We start from the raw sequence: 20,721 nt of genomic DNA, 5'->3' as shown, positions 1-20,721 counted from the left end.
GTGAAAATACAAAACTGGGGGCTAAAAAAATCATTTTTGTGAAAAAAAAAAATTATTTTCACGGCTCTGCGTTGTAAAAAGTAGTGAAACACTTGGGGGTTCAAAGCTCTCAAAACACATCTAAATAAGTTCCTTAGGGGTCTACTTTCCAAAATGGTGTCATTTGTGGGGGGTTTTAATGTTTAGGCACATCAGGGGCTCTCCAAACGCAACATGGCGTCCCATCTCAATTCCAGTCAATTTTGCATTGAAAAGTAAAATGACGCTCCTTTCCTTCCGAGCTCTGCCATGCGCCCAAACAGTGGTTTACCCCCACATATGGGGTATCAGCGTACTCAGGACAAATTGTACAACAACTTTTGTGGTCCATTTTCTCCTGTTACCCTTGGTAAAATAACACAAATTGGAGCTGAAATAAATTTTGTGTGAAAAAAGTTAAATGTTCATTTTTATTTAAACATTCCAAAAATTCCTGTGAAACACCTGAAGGGTTAATAAACTTCTTGAATGTGGTTTTGAGCACCTTGAGGAGTGCAGTTTTTAGAATGGTGTCACACTTGGGTATTTTCTATCATATAGACCCCTCAAAATGACTTCAAATGAGATGTGGTCCCTAAAAAAAATGGTGTTGCAAAAATGAGAAATTTCTGGTCAACTTTTAACCCTTATAACTCCCTAACAAAAAAAAATTTTGGAACTGTGCTGATGTAAAGTAGACATGTGGGAAATGTTACTTATTAAGTATTTTGCGTGACATATCTCTGTGATTTAAGGGCATAAAAATTCAAAGTTGGAAAATTGTGAAATTTTCAAAGTTTTCCCCAAATTTCCGTTGTTTTCACAAATAAACGCAAGTTATATCGAAATTTTTTTACCACTATCATGAAGTACAATATGTCACGAGAAAACATTGTCAGAATCGCTAAGATCTGTTGAAGCGTTCCAGAGTTATAACCTCATAAAGGGACAGTGGTCAGAATTGTAAAAATTGGCCCGGTCATTAACGTGCAAACCACCCTTGGTGGTAAAGGGGTTAAAGTTTGTAACAAGCCAACTGGGAGACACACCAAACATGTGGAAAAAGGTGCTCTGGTCAGATGAAACCAAAATCAAACTTTTTGGCAACAATGCCAAACGATATGTTTGGCGTAAAGACAACACAGCTCATCACCCTGAACACACCACCCCCACTGTCAAACATAGTGGTGGCAGCATCATGGTTTGGGCCTGCTTTTCTTCAGCAGGGACAGGGAAGATGGTTAAAATTGATGGGAAGATGGATGGAGCCAAATACAGGACCATTCTTGAAGAAAACCTGTTTGAGTGTGCAAAAGACCCGAGACTGGAACGGAGATTTGTCTTCCAACAAGACAATGATCCCAAACATAAAGCAAAATCTACAATGGAATGGTTCACAAATAAACGTATCCAGATGTTAGAATGGCCAAGTCAAAGTCCAGACCTCAATCCAATCGAGAATCTGTGGAAAGAGCTGAAAACTGCTGTTCACAAACGATCTCCATCAAACCTCACTGAGCTCGAGCTGTTTGCCAAGGAAGAATGGGCAAGAATTTCAGTCTCTTGATGTACAAAACTGATAGAGACATACCGCAAGCGACTTGCACCTGTAATCACAGCTAAAGGTGGCGCAACAAAGTATTAAGTTAAAGGGGCCGAATAATATTGCACGCCCCAGTTTTCGAATTTCCACAAAAATGTAAAATGACCAATAAATTTCGTTCAACTTGACAATTGTGTTCCACTTGTTGATTCTTCACCAAAAATTTACATTTGATATCTTTATGTTTGAAGCATGATATGTGGGAAAAGGTTGAAAAGTTCCAGGGAGTCGAATACTTTCTCAAGTACTATCTATCTATCTATCTATCTATCTATCTATCTATCTATCTATCTATCTATCTATCTATCTACTGTATCTATCTATCTATCTATCTATCTACTGTATCTATCTACTGTATCTATCTATCTATCTATCTATCTATCTATCTATCTATCTACTGTATCTATCTATCTACTGTATCTATCTATCTATCTATCTATCTATCTATCTATCTATCTATCTATCTATCTATCTAGTATACACTCACCGGCCACTTTATTAGGTACACCATGCTAGTAACGGGTTGGACCCCCTTTTGCCTTCAGAACTGCCTCAATTCTTCGTGGCATAGATTCAACAAGGTGCTGGAAGCATTCCTCAGAGATTTTGGTCCATATTGACATGATGGCATCACACAGTTGCCGCAGATTTGTCGGCTGCACATCCCAAAGATGCTCCATACAAGGCAGGATGGATCCATGCTTTCATGTTGTTTACGCCAAATTCTAACCCTACCATCCGAATGTCGCAGCAGAAATCGAGACTCATCAGACCAAGCAACGTTTTTCCAATCTTCTACTGTCCAATTTCGATGAGCTTGTACAAATTGTAGCCTCAGTTTCCTGTTCTTAGCTGAAAGGAGTGGTACCCGGTGTGGTCTTCTGCTGCTGTAGCCCATCTGCCTCAAAGTTCGACGCACTGTGCGTTCAGAGATGCTCTTAGGCCTACCTTGGTTGTAACGGGTGGCGATTTGAGTCACTGTTGCCTTTCTATCAGCTCGAACCAGTCTGCCCATTCTCCTCTGACCTCTGGCATCAACAAGGCATTTCCGCCCACAGAACTGCCGCTCACTGGATTTTTTTTCTTTTTCGGACCATTCTCTGTAAACCCTAGAGATGGTTGTGCGTGAAAATCCCAGTAGATCAGCAGTTTCTGAAATACTCAGACCAGCCCTTCTGGCACCAACAACCATGCCACGTTCAAAGGCACTCAAATCACCTTTCTTCCCCATACTGATGCTCGGTTTGAACTGCAGGAGATTGTCTTGACCATGTCTACATGCCTAAATGCACTGAGTTGCCGCCATGTGATTGGCTGATTAGAAATTAAGTGTTAACAAGAAGTTGGACAGGTGTACCTAATAAAGTGGCCGGTGAGTGTATATATCTATTCTATGTGTGTATATATCTATTCTAACCCGTCAACACTGTAATTTTACTGTACGCGGCAAATGAATTGCCAGCGTTTCAAAGAACGTTGATGCTTAAAAATCAGACAGCATTCTCATGGTCCGAGTGCTGTGCGATTAAAAAAAAAAAAAAAAAAATTCTCGCACCCATAGGCTTGCATTGATGAGTCTCGGCCATGTCTCGGTGCCAATTGCAGCCTGCTGCAATTTTACACATCGAGTGCACCTGAGAAAAAAAACGCTGATGTGAGCTGCCCCATAGATTAACACTGGTCCGAGTGCTTTTTCGATGTTTTCTCGCATAGCACTCGGCCGTATTCTACGGTAGTGTGACTCCGGCCTAATTCTTTGAAATACGTGATTAAGATGGAACCCATGGAAGAAGATTCACTATAATGAGGCAGATGGAGGCACTGTGGATGCCAAAGGACCTGTGATTCGGCGACGTCCGTCTTTTTATGCGAGCATAAAAGTGCGTTTGACCCACATTTTTGTGCACTTCTGATGAAGGACAACGTTGAACAGAGGCCAGAAGGAGTCTAGTGTAACTCTGCCTCATTATAGTGGGTGTCTCCCTCAGAGTTTTCATCTAAACAGTACTGTACTGTCATATATAGTGTATTTCTACACTCGGCAGAAATTGTGGGACAAATGTAAAATTTGGAGCCAACACACAGTCTTGGTGGTAAAAATGTAAATTATTTTGTCACTGCCCAATGTTTTAAAATAAGGTGACACACCTGTGGTGTCAATATGATCACCGCACCCCTAGATTAATTTATTGAGAGGTGTAGTTTGTAAAATGACATCACCTATGGGGGGTTCTGCTGTGCTGACACCACAGGGGCTCTGCCAATGTGACATGGCACCGTCAAACCCCTGCAGCAAAATCTGCACTGTAATTTGGCGCTCCTTCCCTTCCTTCTGAGCCTTGCACTGAGCTTGTAGCTTCTGGAAACTTTAAGTTAGCCACATAGTCAAAAGTAGAGAAACACCACAAAAAAGCAGGCAAAGGTGCTTACCTGTCTAGGCCTCAAGTCAAATGCACTACTTGAGACCTAGACAGGTAAGCACCTTTGCCTGTTTTTTTGTGTTGTTTTCACTAGAATAGTGGATTTTTTTTCCTCCTTTTGTGTTTTTTTCTGTTAGAGTAGGGCTGGCAAGTATGAGAACACATGACTTGGGTTGCCAGCTTATTGTATTATGGCCATAATATTAACTAATACCTTACATAATTTGATATGTTCTTGTGCGCTTTTTTTATTTTTACTTTTTGAGGTGCAGTTGGGCCCTTATGGCTTTGTAAGTTGTGGCTTATGTTCACACGGGATGCATTACAGTTAGCAGTGGGCAGCCCGCCACAGGGCGTTACTAATAGGCTATGATCCAGATGCTTTGCATACTCTGTGTGAACACTGCTGCAGATTATTTATTTGCACTGGTGTGCCAGGCGGCCAATCCCTGATTTTAGGCTGGCTGTCTCATTTGGTATTACCACACCTTTGTAGTCGTCATCTTTACTTGGTCCTGCTGCACCATGATAGTGCATTTGACTTGAGGCCTAGACAGGTAAGCACCTTTGCCTGTTTTTTTGTGTTTTTTTTTTCTCTAGAATAGTGGAGTTTTTTTTACTCCTTTTTTCCTTCTGTTGTGGTTTTTATAGTCAAAAGTAGGTGGGAGCCCTCCCCCACGGAGGGGTGATTCCAGGACACAGAACAATAGACACATGATTTGGCCCAAGCAGTTGGGTGTTGACGGGCCATGTGCTAGGATCTTATGCTGAGGCGAGATCCTGGTGCCCGTGTGTGGAGAGTTAAAAGCTGCCACGTGGAATGGTGTTATGTCCCTCATCTGTTGGATCCATTGAACTCATCCCAGGATTATTTCTGTCTTCCCTGGCATCGGATTACCGTGTGGCACCCCCGAAACTGTTCCCCTCTTGGTGTGGACTCACTGTGGACTTTAAGAGACGCTATTGATATTTTAAGTTCTATGCTCTGTCTCAATAAATCCCACTGGATTGATCATCGGCCTGGTGTCCCTTCATGCTCTCTTGCACACACCATCACAAACTGGTTGGTAGCGGCGGGATCAGAGCAGAAGGAATGGAGGACAGTAACCCATCAACATCTGGAACCAGAACCTCAGGATACAGGAACTGGACTGTGTTGAGCTTACAAAGGACAGTGAATTAGGAATTGGTTACAAAGGGCTGTCCAAGGAGCAACTGATTGAGGCTCTGGAAGAAGCTTGTCTGCAAGATGGCACAAAGGAAGGATTTTCACAGCAAGGGGAGGAAAGACGGGAGCTGGAGATAAATACCCAAAAAAGTCAGTGGGTTGTGTGGTATGAGGAGGAGATGGCATTGCTTGGGGATGAGGCCACCATAGAGGATAAGAGGGAGGCCATTCGCACAGCTAAGGAGAGGCAGCGCATGGTGGAAGCAGCTAGAAGCTCCAGACAGACTGTAACCACAGCACCCACTATGAGGGAATTCCCAAGGGTGTCCTGTAAGGACTTTAGGCCGTTTAACAAGGCTGCAGGCGACATTGAGGGCTTCTTCTAGGACTTCGAACACCAGTGTCAATTAATTTAAGTCTCGGAAAGGGAGCGAGTCAGACATCTAGTGGGGCTCTTAGAGGGTGGAGCTGCTGAAGCCTATAGAGCTATGGACCCTCGGTGGAACTGCGATTATGGGAATATTAAAAAGACCATCTTGGAACATTATGCTGTAACTCCAGACACTTACAGAGCACAGTTCCGCTCCTTAGCCTGTGAGGAGGAAGTGTCTTTCAAGATATATGCCCACAGGCTCCAACAAGTATGTCACTGCTGGCTGGAGGGAAAGGGGGCCTTAACTTGGGAGGCCTTCCTCCAGGTCATACTAAAAGAACAGTTCTACGCCAAATGCCCCACTGAGATCCAGGAGTGGGTGCGTGAGAGGAAACCAGCGACAGTGGAGCAAGCTGCTGCTCTATCTGATGAGGTTCTCACCATCAAACCTCAGTGGAAAAAACTACTAGTCGGTGAGAAAAAACTATCAGCTCCCCAACCTTGGCGGCTTCCAATGTTCACCGTCCCACCAGACTACCAACTCATGGGGAAGCCCGTGTGAATGTACCTCCCAGTACTCCTGCCTCATCTTTGGGAATATGACGTGGAGAAAGAATCATATAACGCAGATGTTATGGATATGGGAAGCCTGGTCATCTGCAAGCCACCTGTCCAGATGTTTAGAGGCAAAACAGCTACAAACCACCTTTGTCTGTCCATTATCTACAGACACCCTCAATGGGAGAAGAGCTGGATTCACCCCCTCATGATTTGCCAAATGACTCTGATATAGTGGCTCCCCTACCAGGACTTTATGGGGTGCGATCCACCACCACCTGTTCATTTGATCTTCAGCACAAACATCAACAGGAGGTCGTGCTAGATGGGCAAAAAGTTGTTGGCTTTCGTGACACTGGGGCTTTTCTCACCATAGCCGAGCCCCGAGTAATTCAACCAGAAGCAATTCAAAAGGGGCCAGGAATTGCCATTGAATTGGCTGGATGTACTCCGAGATATATTCCAAGAGCGAGTGTGGCCCTGGATTATGGCTTTGGGGCCAAACAATGCATGATTGGTGTGATGAACGGCCTTCCTGCAGACGTTCTTCTAGGAAACGATGTGGAGAATCTTCAACGTCACTTTGTCGGTGTGGTAACACGAAGTCAAGCCAAGAAAGCAGCAGATGTGGATGTGTCTACACCGTCAATGGAAGTAATGCCACCAGAACTGCCTTCACAGGCGGTGAGTGACTCGTCTTGTGGGGATCATATGAGTGTCACTTGGAATAAAGTTCGATTTAGACAAGAGGTAGAGATTTACCCCTCCCTAGCTAGTTTTAGAGGTCAGGCTGAAATAGGGCAGTTAGGGGAAAACGGGGAAATAATTATCAGAGAAAATGGGCTTCAATATCGGGTTACCAACCCTGATTCCCTAGATAAACCCTGGACTTATAGCAAACAGCTGATTGTTCCTCAGAAATACAGAGTTTCTCTGTTGCACCTTGCTCATGACAGTCCCACTGCTGGCCATAAAGGGAAAACCCGCACTGAGAGACGATTGACTCAAATTTTCTATTGACCTGGGATTTCTCAAGCCGTGGCACATTTCTGTCAAACCTGCGACATCTGTCACCGTAGAGGGCGACCAGGAGATCACCCAAAGGCACCCTTGCAACCACTCCCTATAACAGAAGAACCCTTTCAAAGAGTAGCTGTCGATATCATTGGACCCCTGGCTAAACTCAGTAAATCTGGAAAGCAGTACATTCTTTCTGTTGTGGATTATGCCACCCGATATCCAGAAGCTGTGGCCCTGTCCAGTATTTCTGCAGCCAAGGTGGCTGAGGCTCTGGTTACCATATTCACCAGAGTAGGATTCCCAAGTGAGATCCTGTCAGACCAAGGCTCACAATTCATGTCGGAGCTGGTATAGTGTCTGTGGTGCACTTGTGGAGTACGAGCTATCTGAACGACACCTTATCATCCTCAAGCAAATGGACTCTGTGAAAGGTTCAATGGCACTTTGTAGAATATGCAAAGGGCCTTCACTGACAGGGATTCAGACTGGGAGAAGAACCTACCCCATCTCCTGTTTGCCTATCGGGAAGTCCCCCAGGGTTTTCCCCCTTTGAGCTTCTCTGTGGAAGAAAGGTCAGAGGACCTTTAAACTGGCTAAAGGAATATTGGGAGGGGCAAGTTGAAGATACAGGAGAACCCCTTTTGTTCCATATGTCCTAAAGCTTCTGGAGACCCTGGCTCAACTTGCTAGTTTTGCTCAGGATCATGTACGGATGGCTCAAACCAGACAGAAGACGTGGTACGACCGCAAAGCACGCTATCGGGAGCTGTGCAATTTCTCTCTGAGTGCGCCAATGCCCCATATATGGTCAAAAAGTATTTTTGGAGGCAAAGCAAAGCTTAGAATGGTAGAAGCACCATATTGGAGTTGCTGGAATGAATTGAGGGTGCCATGTCACATTGGCAGAGCCCTTGAGGTGCCACAACAGCCGAACCCCCCCCCCCCCATAAGTGACATCATTTTACAAACTACACCTCTCAATTAATTCATTTAAAGGGAACCTGTCACCCCCAAAATTGAAGGTGAGCTAAGCACACCAACATCAGGGGCTTATCTACAGCATTCTACAGCATTCTGTAATGCTGTAGATAAGCCCCCGATGTATCCTGAAAGATGAGAAAAAGAGGTTAGATTATACTCACCCAGGGGCGGGTCCCTGTTCTGTTCTGGTCTGATGGGCGTCGCGGTCCGGTCCGGGGCCTCCCATCTTCTTACAATGACGTCCTCTTCTTGTCTTCAGGCTCCGGCACAGGCGTACTTTGTCTGCCCTTGTGAGTGCGTAGGCGCCTGCACACTGCAGTACTTTGCTCTGCCCTCAACATGGCAGACAAAGTACGCCTGCACCGGATCCACAGCATGAAGACAAGAAGAGGACGTCATCTTAAGAAGATAGGAGGCCCCGGACCGGACCGCGATGCCCATCGGACCAGAACAGAACCGGGACCGCCCCTGGGTGAGTATAATCTAACCTCTTTTTCTCATCTTTCAGGATACATCGGGGGCTTATCTACAGCATTCCAGAATGCTGTAGATAAGCCCCTGATGCCGGTGGGATTAGCTCACCATCGATTTTGGGGGTGACAGGTTCCCTTCAAGGGTGCAGTGAGCATGTTGACACCACATGTACCTCACAGAAATTTATACCATTGGGCGTTGTAGAAAGAATAATTACATTTTTACTGCTAAAATGTTATTTTAGCTCCAAATAATAATAGTCCTTTTATAAGGACTAATAGGAAAAAATGGACCATATAGTATACTTTCTCCTGAATGCGCCAATACCCTGAATGTAAAAGGGAACTACTTTTGAGGTGCAAATGAGTGCAAATGTTGAAGGGAATGAGCGTCATATTATAGTGCAGATTTTATGGTTATGGTTTGTGGGTGCAATGACCCACTGAAAGAGCTCTTGAGGTGCCAGAAAATCAGAATACCCCCCATAAGTGACCCCCATTTTACAAACTACACCTCTCAGTGAAATAATTTATGGTGCAGAGATCATATTGACAACTATGGGTATCACAAGATTTTATACCATTGGGCAGTAAAGAAAAATGAATTGCATTTTTACCACAAATTTTGTTTTCGCCCCATATTTTTACTCTCACACAGGAAAATGTGTAAAAATGGCACCAAAATGTGTCACACTATTTCTGCTAAATGTGGAAATACCCCACATTTGGCTGTACACTACTGCTTAGCCACACGACGCGACTTTGAATGGAAGGAGCGCTATTTGCCTCCTGGTGCGCTGATTTTTTTAGAATAGCTTGTGGACTCCATATACAGAACCTGTAAGTGCTTGAAGAGCAAGATAACTTCCACAAGTGACCCCATTTTGGAAATTATACTCCCTGTCAAACATGTGGATGCTACACGTGGTTTAGACACACTGGGGCTCAGAAAGGAGGGGGGCGTTTGGATTTGGGAGAGCAGAATTCGCTTAATTTCTTTTGGGGGGCGAGGAGCGATAGAGCTTTTCCAGAGCCTTTGTACTACCAATAATGTGGAAGGCCCCTATATTTCCAGTGACAGATTACGTTCCTGAGTGGGGACATGCTATTTTTTCAGTTGAACTTTTGTTGGGAACATTTTACATAACATTTTGTGTCACGTTTATCCTGCGGTCTACGCTGGGCATTTACATCTGAGTGACGTGATTCAGATGCAACCCAGATGAATCCATTCATTATGAGGCAACACTTACTCTGGACTCCGTCTGTCCTCTTTTCAGCGGTGTCCTTTTATTTTAGAAGTGCACAAAACTTTAGCGGACCATGCTTTTATGCATGTCTAAAAAGACGGACACAGCTGGAATATAGTCCAGACGGTATCCACAGTGTCTCCACCTGCCTAATTACAGTAAAATCTCCCGACAGTGGTTCAGTGGCCCTCCAGACAAATTGTGTATATACTGACAGATTAGGTGACACTTAGATTGCACACAGGTGGACTTCTTTTCACCAAGCATGTGATTTATAAAGGTAATTGCTTGCACCAGACATTTTTAAAGGCTTTATCGCTAAAGGGGTGAATAGATACATATGCACATGCCAATTTTTAGTTATTTGATCCCATAAATTTAACCCCTTAATGACCAGGGTTATTTCAGTTTTTTAATGTCCGTTTTTTGCTCCCCTTCTTCCCAGAGCCATAACATTTTTTTATCTTTCTGTGAATATGGCCATGTGAGGGCTTGTTTTTTGCGGGACAAGTTGCACTTTTGAACGACACCATTGGTTTTAAAATATTGTCTACTGGAAAACTGGAAAATATTCCAAGTGCAAAAAGCGTGCAGTTCCACAGTTGTATTTGTTTTTACAATGTTCGCTAAATGCTAAAACTGACCGGCTATTATGATTCTACAGGTCATTACAAGTTCACACACAAAACATGTATAGGTTCTTTTTTATTTAAGTGATGAAAAAAAATCCCCCCCCAAAAATGGCGCCATTTTCTGAGATCTGTAGCGTCTCCATCTTTTGTGATCTGGGGCTGGGTGAGCCCTTTTTTTGCGCTGAACAGTCTTTTGATCGCCTGTTATTGCATTTCATTGCTATGTAGCATCGTTATGATGTTTAGCAATTTGGTTAATTATTTTTCTGTATTGATAGATCGGGTGATTCTGAACACTGCAATACCAGATATGTATATATTTGATTTTTTTTATTATTGTTTTATTAGGGGAATAGGGCAAAAGGGGGTGATTTGAGCTTTTATATTTTTTTATTTTTTTAAGATTTTTAAAAACTTTTCTTTACTTTTTGCATGCTTCAATAGTCTACACTAAAAGCTGCAATATTTTGATCACCTCTGCTACACACAGGTGATGGTCAGATCGCCTGTGTGTAGCAGAAATGCTCCCTTGCTATGAGCACCGACCACGGCAATCTGGCAGTGACAACCATAGAGGTCTGCTGCAGACCTCTGGTTGTCATGTCAACCCATCGATAACCCGTGATAATGTGATGGGGTCACCAAAGGGTGGGATTACTGACTCGCTTCCAGTAAGTGCAGGTTAGAGATTGACAGCGGCATTTAAGCTGTGGGTGGATAGCTAAAAGTGCATGCTCAGCCAGATACCCTCATTAATATTAAATTAAAGACACACACACAGTCTCCAGCCTATGTAGGAGCATTAATATAATTAACCTACATATGTTGTAACAAAACAGCAACTGTGTGAAATGAAATATCTGTTTATTTTTCAAAAAACGTAAAAAAAAATAATTTTCTCAACCAGCAGAGCGAAAGCCGATGGCTGTGGGCTGATGTTACTTTTCTGGGAAGGAGCCAATAGCCATAAAGGTTCCCAGGCTATTAATATCAGCTCACAGCTGTTTACTTATCCTTTACTGGCTAGTTTACAGGCGAACCCCAGAAAATAAATTGACATGGGTTCCCCTTATAAAATCGAACCAGCAAAGGCTAGGCAGACAGCTGCGAGCTGTTACTAATAGCCTGGGAAGGGGCCATGGATATTGGCACCCTCCAGGCTAAAAACATCAGCTCTCAGCTGCCCCAGAAATGGTGCAACTTATAGCTGCGCCAATTTTGGCACTTAGCCTTGCTCTTCCCACTAGCCCTGTAGCGGTGGCAAGTGGGGTTCATATTTGTGGAGTTGATGTCATCTTTGTATTGTCGGGTGACATCAAGCCCACAGGTTAGTAATGGAGAGATTTCTATAAGACACCTATCCATTACTAACCCCATAGTGATATTGTATAAAAATAGAGACACACAGAGTAAAGTCATTTATTTGAAATAATCACACAGACTCCTTTATTGAATCTAAATTTACCATACTTACTGAATGCCTAATCCCCGACGCCCTCGTCTCCTGCAAACAATCAAAAAATAAGAAACCAACATATAATACTATCCTGTCCAACGTAGTCCACTTAATACCGAGTGTCACATGGCAATCTCATGTGTAGAACAGTCACATCGGGAGATGTGACTGCTCTCCCCCCTTTTGCGATACACTGACAGGAGGTAATCGCTGCCACAGTGTATCACTGAGCTGCCATGAGAGTTCACCAGAGTTCATCATCTCCAGTGCTCTCACTTACAGCACTACCGCTGTGTGGGAACTTTCCCATGCAGCAGTGCCGTAAGTGAGAGAATCGGAGCTGATCAGCTGATAAACTCTGGTGAACTCTCACAGCGGCTCAGTGATACACTGCGCGAGCGATTACCTCCTGTCAATGTATGGCCGACAGCCAGGTGACATCGATGTGGAACACTCGGTATTAAATGGACTATGGTGGAAAGGTGAGTATACTTTGGTTTATTATTTTTTATTGTTGGCAGCAGACACAGGCATTGTGGAGTAGGTGTTCGGTGAGTAAGTATTTTGTCTGTGAATATGTATGTAATTATGTAATGTTTCAATTTTTTTTTTTTTGCAATTGAACACAGATGCCGGATGATGAGGCTATTCTCCCAAATGTAGAATGAAGAGAAGGACAGCGCCACACCAGGAAGTGAAAAAGCAGCTCACATTTTATTCTGCCTCCTGCGACAACGTTTCGGTCCGAAGACCTTTGTCAAGGACCGAAACGTTGCCGCAGGAGGCAGAATAAAATGTGAGCTGCTTTTTCACTTCCTGGTGTGGCGCTGTCCTTCTCTTCATTCTACATTTGGATCTTCTGTCTGGGATGGACCCCCTGGTGAGGACGTGCGCCCTTATGTCCGCAGAGACAATGGTAATTTAGGGTGCGGCCTGCAAATTGCAAATAGACACACGCACATATTCTCCGCCCACACACATATTCTCTGCCCACCCACATATTCTCCGCCCACACACACATTCTCTGCCCACACACTCTTCCTCCTACTGACATCATTTCCTTTGACTATTCACAGCATTTTTGGCAGCAAATACACAAACATTTTTACACCTGTATTAGTTGCAGGTTTGACTGACTCAATTGAAGTCAATGAGTCAAAAACGCTGCAGAAACGCAAGAAGAATTGACATGCTGCAGAAAATAAAACGCTACAAATACGGACGGAAATTTACTGATCATGTGCACAGCACTTCAGGATTGTCATTGCATTACCTTGCCTAAGTATTCCATTGCGTTTTTGGACCATTTACATGCAGAAAAATGCATTAAAAACACATCGTGTGCAAATAGCCTAAGGCATAATGTGCACATTAATGTTGTTTTGACATTGCTGTGTACTATGTTCATGTGATGGGGAGCTTTTGCATCACTTTTTAATGTATTTTCAGGTGCACATACCCTCACTCCGCAGCTGGTTTTGGCCTTCATTATACTACTTTTTTTTCCATACATGTCTTCCAAGAGCCATAACTTATTACTCTGTTGTTGTATGAGAGATTGTTGTTTATGCGCCAAATTTCATTTCTTAATTAGTTTTTTTTTTGTGGGGGGGAGGGTGTGGAAAAAAACTATTATTACAGAATTTTAGGGATTTTATTTTTTGTTTCATTTCCCTGTGCAGTATAAAGGATATGCTATCTTTACTCTGTTGGTCCGTACACTTATAGCAGTACCAAGTTTTCTTTCTTTTTTAGCTGCACTACCGTTACATAATGAGAACACTTCATTTTTGTCCCCATATTGCGAGACTTTTAGTGTACCTATTTTTCCATTGACAGAGCTCTCCATAACTTTCCATAACTTTTCTTGTGCGCTTTTAGGAAGCAGGTTGAACAAAATACAGTAATTCTAGTATTGTTGTTGATCAAACTTTTTATACGGATTAAAGGGGTTATCTACTACTGGATTAGCCATGCTTAAACACTTCAATGCCAGATCCGCACCCTTGTTTTTCGAGAATGACTGTGCCGACATTCCAGGAATGGCGCCTCAATGGGAGATGAATTTGTTTGGTTTTTATTTTATATTGGGCACTGAAGTGATTAGTCAGGAGTTACCCTGTAGTGTACGGCCCAGTTTAGTCTGCGTACTAAGCTGCCTGACATAGGAACCCATTTGCAACCATATCTATCGCAGTGTACACAGGTGGTCAAAATGGAGACAAGTTGCTGTCTAACCACTGAGACACTGCAGTTTCTATTGATGGCATAATCTAAGAAGGTCAATGACCTGGATCGGAGTTCTCTGCTGCAGGATATCAGCTGTATGTTGACAAGGGATGGCTGATGCACTCCTGTAGAAAAATGGAGCATGTCTCTTATTCATCTTGTAACATGAATGCACCCCTCTAAGGGTCTTTGTTAAGCCCTGAAACTACTTCTCGGAGGATACACTGGAGTTTCTGCACACAGAACTTACAGACTGTATGTGGTGTTTTATAATTATAACTATTCCTTCTGTGGATCCATAGTTCTCCATGCTTTAACCCTCTTTTTCTAGTGCTGTAGTACAGTCCCTCCATTAACAGCTCTGTTCAGTCTAATAATATACTGTGATCTTGAACTTTCAGGCCACACTCCAGGTCTCCTGTCAATTACGACTCAGATCCAACTTTTCTCTGGTCCCATATAACTAGTTTCTTTCACAGCCCTGACTAGACCCAGATTATAGGTTCTGCTGAGTTTCAACTCGGCATCACATACCCTTCCCTTGTTCCCTCTATGTTAACATATAGGTGCTTCTCACAAAAATAGAATATCATCAAAAAGTTAATTTATTTCAGTTCTTCAATACAAAAAGTGAAACTCGTATATTATATAGAGTCATTGTAGACAGAGTGATCTATTTCAAGTGTTTATTTCTGTTAATGTTGATGATTATGGCTTACAGCCGATGAAAACCCAAAAGTCATTATCTCAGTAAATTAGAATACTTTCTAACACCAGCTTGAAAAATGATTTTAAAATCCGAAATGTTGACCTACTAAAATGTATGTTTAGTAAATGCACTCAATACTTGGTTGGGGCTCCTTTTGCATCAATTACTTCATCAGTGTGGGGTGGCATGGAGGCGATCAGCCTGTGGCACTGCTGAGGTGTTATCGAAGTCCAAGTTGCTTTGATAGCTGCCTTCAGCTCTTCGATATTGTTGGGTCTGGTGTCTTTCATCTTCCTCTTGACAATACCCCATAGATTCTCTGTGGTTAAGGTCATGCGTGTTTGCTGGCCAATCAAGCACAGTGATACTGTTTTTTTTTAAACCAGGTATTGGTACTATTGACAGTGTGGACAGGTGTCAAGTCCTGCTGGAGAATGAAATTTCCATCTTCAAAAGCTTGTTGGCAGACGGAAGCATGAAGTGTTCTAAAATTTCCTGGTAGACGGCTGCGCTGACTTTAGTCTTGATAAAACACAGTGGACCTACACCAGCAGATTACATGGCTCCCCAAACCATCAGTGGACCTACACCAGCAGTTGACATAGCTCCCCAAACCATCACTGATTGTGGAAACTTCACTAGACCTCAAGCAGCTTGCATTGTGCCTCTCCACTCTTCCTCCAGACTCTGGGACCCTGACTTCCAAATGAAATGAAAATTAAATTAACTTTCATCTGAAAATAACACGTTGGACCATTGAGCAACAGTCAGGTTCTTTTTCTCCTTGGCCCAGGTAAGACACTTCTGGCTTTTTCTATTGGTCATGAGTGGCTTGACACAAGGAATGCAACACTTGTAGCCCATGTCCTGGATACGTCTGTGTGTGGTGGCTCTTGAAGCAATGACTCCAGCAGTCCACTCCTTGTGAATCTCCCCCAAATTTTTGAATTACCTTTTCTTAACAATCGTTTCAAGGCTGCGGTTAACCAGTTGCTTGTGCACCTTTTTCTACCACATTTTTTCCTTCCACTCAACTTTCCTTTAATATGCTTGGATACCGCACTCTGAACAGCCAGCTTCTTTAGCAATGAACTTTTGTGGCTTCCCGTCCTTGTGGAGTGTGTCAATGACTACCTTCTGAACATCTGTCAAGTCAGCAGTCTTCCCCTTGATTATGGAGCCTACTGAAACAGACTAAGGGACCTTTTTAAACTCTTAGGAAGACTTTGCAGGTGTTTTTGTTAATTATTCTAATTTATTGAGATAATGACTTTTGGGTTTTGATTGGCTGTAAGCCATAATAGTCATCATTAGCAGAAATAAACACTTGAAATAAATCACTTGGTTTGTAATGATTTTATGTAATATACGTGTTTCACTTTTTGTATTGAAGAACTGAAATAAATTAACTTTTTCATGATGTTCTAATTTTGTGAGAAGCTGTATCACAGTAGTGACACAGTAGTGTCCTCTCTAGAGCTAACCGCACCCAGTCTAAGAGTACATCACCCTAACTTGCTTCAGCGGAAGCTTCTACAGAACACCTGAAAACTTCCCTCATCTTTGGGCCAGCTTAATTAGCTCCCTGTATCTACAGACAGACACAGTAATCATCTGCTTGTATGCTGTCTAACAACAAGTTTTTATTCAGTGAAGTTACCAAAACATTTACTTTTCCCAGACTCTTTGAAGTGCACTTGGTGAATCACAACACATCCTCTCTCGGTCATGTCATGCTTCCCAGTAGTAGTCACTACCGATCCTCAGCAGGCAAAATGCTCCCACGGTCTTCAATCCATCATCACTCCCGATATCCAAATCAGCATTGGCTTCAAACACGCTACAATCCTTGAGGGTGGAACAAGCCTCAGGCCTATTCTACTTTATGGCAGTTAAGCAACAGGCTAACAGTTAAAGCAGACGTCATCAGTACATGTTTGTAACGGCTATGCAGGTCACATTCTTTATAAGTTGGTCTGTTGCCTACTTAAAACTGATAAGATATAAAGAATACTCTGATCCTTGTACAATGGTTTATGTAAATGCAACGTATATACAGTAGCTCAAGTGGCCTCTGGTGCTATGGGAACTAAATATATATGTTTAATATACATGAATTAAACTTTTTTTTTGTGGGGTACAGTATTTTTTTTTTAAAAGGAACCTGTCAGTTTTCGAGCAGTGCCATCACTCCTACTGTGTTAGGCTGTGTGCACACGTTGCGTTTTTTCCGCGTTTTTTCGCTATAAACGCATACATATGCATCCTATCATTTAGAATGCATTCTGCAATTTTTGTGCACATGATGCGTTTTTTCCACGAAAAAAACACAGCATGTTCATTAATTTTGCGTTTTTTTTCGCGTTTTTCCCGCTATATAATGCATTGGGAAAACTCCGGAAAAAAAGCGCAAAAAACGAGGTAAAAACGCACGGTTTTCTTGCAGAAAATGTCCGGTTTTCTTCAGGAATTTTCTGCAAGAAATTCTTACGTGTGCACATACCCTTACTCTATAATGTATATATTTTCTGTATCTGTCCTCACTTAATTGTAAAGTGCGGCAGAATGTATTGATGCTATATAAATACTATTATTATTATATTATTATCAGTTATATTATTTTATGATACACTCCAGTGTTTCAGAGAAATTGGTAGATTTGGCTGCGGAGTAAAGCCCGAGAAGTGACTAGTCTGGCTCCTCCTTTTGCTGGCTTTTACCAGGGCTGCTGCAGGTGATTGGCAGGTCTCTATGTACAAACAAGGGAGAGATCTATAAATCGCCTGCTACTGCGCTGGGAAAAGACGACTAGGGGCGTAGCCAGACTAGTCTCTTCTCCAGCTACTGTCCTCAGCCGGATCTTCTAAATATATTCTCTCGTTGGAGCATTACAGAGAGAAATATATACCTGTGCACAGGCTTGGACTGGCTCACAGGAGAATCCTCCTGTGGGCCCATGTGCAAGAATGGACCACCACTCTCTTATATGAGCAGTACTTGGCACAATATACTTGAATTGCTATGTAAAGCAAAAGGCAGCATCTTATTCATTTAACAATCTATCCAGTTCATTATGTCAATTTGTGATTGAGGATAATGTCACATTTGCATGTAGCTGAAAAGTGGAGTACTGGAGTTGGTTACTGATGGGCTCTGTGCAGTCAGGCTCTTGATTTATGCTAACCGGGGTTTGGGCAGTGTGAATCAGATGAAAGGTTCCCTGTTAAACTGCTTTACATGTTGAAAAAACTGTTTTGTGACATTCCAGCAAAATAAATAAGCCCATATGCATAATGATAACAGTAAAACCCAAGAAGTATAAATGCAGGTCAAGTATATATTCATATTAAAAGCATAAATATATCCATGTGCTCAACAGACGCATAAAATGAGAAGTGTAAATCTAAGTTAATCCCCAGTAGACCAATGATTAAAAGTTCAACACCTACAATACCTATATGAGGAACCAATAAATCAATAAAAAGTAATATGCAAAGTTACATAATCAACTCAGATGAATACCTTAAGGCCTTGCTCACAGTACCGTATAAAAAACAGCTCTGATGTTGCTCCTAAAAAAGTGGACGAGTGGAACCCACATGGTTGAACTTATGTCTGGCGGGTGCTATGCGAGTGTGCAATTTTTTTTTCTAATGAAGCAATCTTATATACATGTATAGATAGATAGAATATATAGATATCCTGTCTCGCACCCCTCCAATCTATCCTAAACTCTGCTGTTCGACTAATCCACCTATTCAGCAGCCTCTCCTTCACTGGCTCCCCATTGCCCAAAGATTCCAGTTCAAAACCCTAACCATGACATACAAAGCCTTCTACAACCTGTCTCCTCCATACATCTGTGACCTAGTCTCCCTGTGCTTACCTGCACGCAACCTCCGATCCTTACAAGATCTCCTTCTCTACTCTGCTTTTATCTCCTATTCTTGCAATCGCATACAAGATTTTTCCCGTGCATCCCCCTTACTCTGGAACCCTCTGCCCCAACATATCAGACTGTCACCTACCATGGAAACCTTCAAAAGGAACCTGATGCCTCTACCAACAAGCCTACAACCTAGAGTAACCATCATTCCACCATACCCCCGCACAACCAGCTCTATCCTCACCCATTCCTTGTAGACAATGAGCCCCCGCGGGCAAGGTCTTTTCTCCTTCCTGTAGCAGTCGGTGACTTTTATTGTTTGAGATTATTATACTTGTTTTTTACTATGTAAACCCCTTTAACATGTAAAGCACCATGGAATAAATGATGCTATAATAATAATAATAATCCTGTAGACATATCATTTCACAAGCCCCATAAATATAATAAACTAGTGCCATTTAGTGACTTTCATGTGGCACTAAAGGGTGCTTAGCCTATTTAACCTATTAAATAAATAAAAACAATTACAAGGGGTCCCCCCTATTTTTGATTACCAGCCAAAGTAAAGCAGACAGCTTTTATTATCAGGCTGGGAAGGTCCCTTGTTATTGACCCTTCCCAGCCTAAAAATACCAGCCTGCATCTGCCCCAGTATTGGCACATCACAATAGATGCACCAATTCTGGCACTTCACCCCGGCTCTTCCAGATTTCCCTTGTGTAGTTGCAGTCGGTGTAATAGTGTTTGGGGTTGATGTCTGCTTTGTAATGTCAGCTGGCATCAAGCCCAGGGGTTAGTAATGGAGAGATATCTATCAGACACCCCCATTACTAACCAGGTAAGTTAAACAAATAGCACGCATACATCTTGTTTACCAATTTATTAAAAATCCCCCTCAAAAAACATGAACATCCAACGTAGTCCCTCAAATCCAAAGTTGTCCCAAAATGGGAACCTGAAAGACCTAAAAGAGAAAAGTAAAGAAATAACCAGAAACACTATCTCATTCACCAGTTTATTAATTTCAAAAAAATCCCTGCAGTTCATGCATAATCCATGGCATTTCCATGACTCATCACTCGTGTGACATAACCTGCCATGACCTATAGTTGCACTACAGATTCACAGATGGCTGCTCCCACCTGACCCGCAGTGACATCTGTAACTACATTGCTCATCAGAGTTGCCAAGTCACATTGGCCTTTATTAGAGACTCGGCGACTCTGAAGAGTGGTGTAGTTACTGATGTCACCGCTGCCAGTTATGGAGGGAGCAGGAAACCTTGAATCTCTATTGGAACCTAAGGAGTGTTGTTTTGAGAACGACACTTCATAAATTAGTCCCATAAATGTCTTATGTGCGATGACGCTTCTGAATTACTGACGTCATCGAGTTTGAGACATGACTGGCAGTGATCTCAGAATTGGTGGAAGTCGTCGTGGGAAAACCTTGGATTACGTTGGAGCTGTGCTGGCATGAACAAGGGAACCTTGCATGTCCTGCAGAATTTTATTCCACGACGGCCTAGTGTGCTACTAACAGTAATGTTTGAAACTGTGGTCCCAGCTCTCTTCAGATCATTGACCAGGTCCTCCCATGTTGCTCTGGGCTGATTGGTGACCTTTCTCAGAATCATCCTTACCCCACGAGGCAAGATCTTGCATGGGGCCTCAGACCAAGGAAGATTGAAAGTCATCTTGTTGTTGCCTTCTCACAAAGCTGCTTGCTTGTTGTCCTGTAGCCCATCCCAGCCATGTGCACATCTACAATTTTGTCTCCGGTGTCCTTAGACAGTCCTCTACATTTTTTATAGGTGCGAAAACTTGCAAAACTGGCAATGTATCAAATACTTTTTTTCCCACTTTATGTATTCTGAGGGTTCTGGCTGTGAATTCGCTGTGCTTGGCTGATAAAATTTCCTTGTTACTTTGAAATGTGTGTG

At 42.6% G+C, this 20,721-nt stretch overlaps 1 protein-coding gene across 4 annotated transcripts in view; it reads left to right on the top strand.

The window, feature by feature from the left end:
• AIFM2 (AIF family member 2) overlaps positions 1-20,721 on the top strand; it is a 117,825-nt gene that overhangs the window by 56,986 nt on the left and 40,118 nt on the right. The gene's annotated exons all lie outside the window — the stretch shown is intronic.

Source organism: Ranitomeya variabilis, chromosome 4, assembly GCF_051348905.1.
Source record: "Ranitomeya variabilis isolate aRanVar5 chromosome 4, aRanVar5.hap1, whole genome shotgun sequence".
Classification (NCBI taxonomy): domain Eukaryota; kingdom Metazoa; phylum Chordata; class Amphibia; order Anura; family Dendrobatidae; genus Ranitomeya; species Ranitomeya variabilis.
This window is presented reverse-complemented; position numbering and strand designations above follow the sequence as displayed.